Source organism: Plectropomus leopardus, chromosome 8 (assembly GCF_008729295.1).
Source record: "Plectropomus leopardus isolate mb chromosome 8, YSFRI_Pleo_2.0, whole genome shotgun sequence".
Taxonomy (NCBI): Eukaryota; Metazoa; Chordata; class Actinopteri; order Perciformes; family Serranidae; genus Plectropomus; species Plectropomus leopardus.
In genome coordinates, this window is record NC_056470.1 from 31989763 (window position 1) to 31992556 (window position 2794).

Consider the following 2794-nt stretch of genomic DNA (forward strand, 5'->3'; position numbering starts at 1 on the left):
TACGCATGTTTTTTTGCACATCGTTCATGCATCTGGCCTCTGCTGTTTTTCCCAAAAGTACTTTTATTTAAACATTAAAAACATTTTTAAAAAACCATTAATTACACATAATTTAAGAGCCCTAAATTATTACTTATAGATTTCAGATTGGGCCTTTAAGTGACATAAAGTACATTACATGCATTCTTGAGCAGAAAAGTTTCGCGAATACTAACAAATTTATCATATTCACTGAACAAGATTATCTTGGCCTGAATTACCATATACTCTTTTAAGACATAAAACCACAGCTCCCCTTGAAGGAAGCATTAAATTGATGATGTCTGAGACTTGATCTCAGTGCAGCTTTGACTGATTCCTCCTATGTGTGTGTGTGTGTGTGTGTGTGTGTGTGTGTGTGTGTGTGTGTGTGTGTCTTCTGGTGGGAAACAACGTGAACTTCATCGACTCCCCCATGCACCAAGGGATGACATCAGAAAGAAGTCGTCTCTGTCAGATGCAATAAAGGGACGTCCACATGTGCATAGTCCCCCATCCTTCACACTTTGTGTACACCCACCCCACAACATAAATTAGCTATGGTGACTACTCGCTTTTCAACGGCCGTCCAAGACGAGGACATTTGGAGAGAAAAAGATGCGCCGCGGGTGTGTGCTGCACGCCAGGTTTTCCCAAAATTTAAACAATAAATTCAGATGAGATATTGCAAAATTAATTTTCTGACACCATCCTTTTCCCCTCTGTAACGCACGTCTGTTAATTTTTCACAAAAGGATTCACAAATACATGAGTCCTTTTGTACAGTTTCCTTAGATGGAGATCTATGGCGATGTGAACAAAAGGCACTCCTTCAATGACAAGTGCCAAGTACATCAGCCAGTCCCTCTTTTCAAGTAATTCCAACCCTGGCTATTCAGGGTTTGCCCTGTGGCGAGACCGAGCACTTCGTTCTCCAGAAATAGCCATAGCTCATCTTTCACAAGGACTCAGGTCGTCTTATCACGGGGAGAGAGGTTCATTTGAATTTCTGTCTCTTCAATATGCCTGGCAATCATGATGCCCGGTTAATATTGAAGTTTGGGGAGCGCATGGTGTTGCTCTCCCCTCAGGCTGTGTGGCAGGCACAAAGAACTTGTAACTTGCCATCAAATATCTTATCACATGACTTTATCTGCCAGCAATGGCAGACAGTCGCACCTCAGCAGCTCGCCACCGTGCTGAAATCATGATCCTCCAAATGTGTTTACTTTTTTCTACCCTGATAGCATTCATGTCTTTAAACAAATATATTTTTGGATGGATATGCCCGAATGCTAAAAGCTAAATAATTGTACGCCTCTGGCTAAAGACAAAGATTTGATTTGCTTTGCTGGCTTTGTATTTATTTGTTGTCCACAGCAACTCATGAAATCTGAATTTCCTTTTGTTCCCTGTTCACAGTAGAAAAGCAAAATTGGCTTACCACATCTAATTAACACCCAAACACACCTTGACAACTTCTGCATGACACTCACTCAGCTAAAATCTTTTTAGAATAACAAAAAAAAAATCCACACTTCAACTGAAAAGAGAGGCGTTTTTCTTGATAAATTTAAGATAAAAGACGTGGCAGTCATTTTCTCCCATGACATATTTGTTCTTTAACAACAAATCAATGGCTGTGAAAGCTTGGCACCTGAATACAGAACAATGGGGAGATGAAGCGAAGATTGTCTTCATTAGGCACATTAATATTCATAGAAAGTAGAAAATCTGACACCACGGAGGACTTGGTAACCTTTTCTCATATTAGATTTTTTTTTTTCAACTTCTTAACACAATTAAAGTCCAGCAATGACTTAATTAATGCGGCTTTCTGTCAGGCGCTTTAAAGAACTGTCAATTTGGCCTGGGTCTGCCTGTCAGCAGGGAAGAAAGACAGTCATCCCACTCTAACAGGAGACAGTCGGAATCACAGTGCCGGATAAAGTCACATTCTCAGACACCTTGCCAAATTGATTCTTTTAAGGGTTTTCTTGCAGATTACCATTTCTTCCCTCCTGTCTCTTATTCTGCACGAGTGTCAAATCTGAGAGAAAATCTAAATTCAGTTTTAGGCTCTGGCTATTACCATCCTTCTCCTATTGTGCTCGTTGTTGCTGATACCCTGTTAAATTATGATTTGAATGAAACATTTCTCGTGCAAGGCAGTGTCCTCAGAGCTCTGAATCAATTACCCTGACACCGGGAACAATATGGTGTGGTTAGAGCGTGCTGCCCTTGCGGTTTGCAAAAAGTTACCGAATCAACATTAGCTCAATTATTCGTTTGCGTGAAGTTACTGAACATTTTTATTCCCGTTTTGCATGTCCTTGTGACAAACGATATCAGTGAGACATCTTAGTGAATGTGCGGTGAGTTTCTTGGTAAAATCAGCCGTGTGTGTGGAGAGTGGGAGCAGAACTGTCTTCAAGTGGAAGCCACAGGCTGTCCAAACAAGATGCAAGCACAAATGGCTCCTGCTAATGACTGATTCTCCTCTTGCTTGGGTTTTGATCAAAAATAGCTCCTTCTCCTCTTTTTCTCTGAAATGGTAGCGACCAAAATTGAGGCAATGGGCCTTACTTTAGAAGCTGCAGGATTCTTTTTTTTTAATTGCTTTGACTGAGATCAGTCACACTTTATAGTGAGTGAGACTGAGATTTTCAGGAGTATTTCGACTATAAGAAAAACAGGAATGTACAATATTGTTGCTCTTGTGTGAATTTCAGTATTCCTCCTGCTTCTTATTCAATGTCATTTTAAAAGGTGTGAC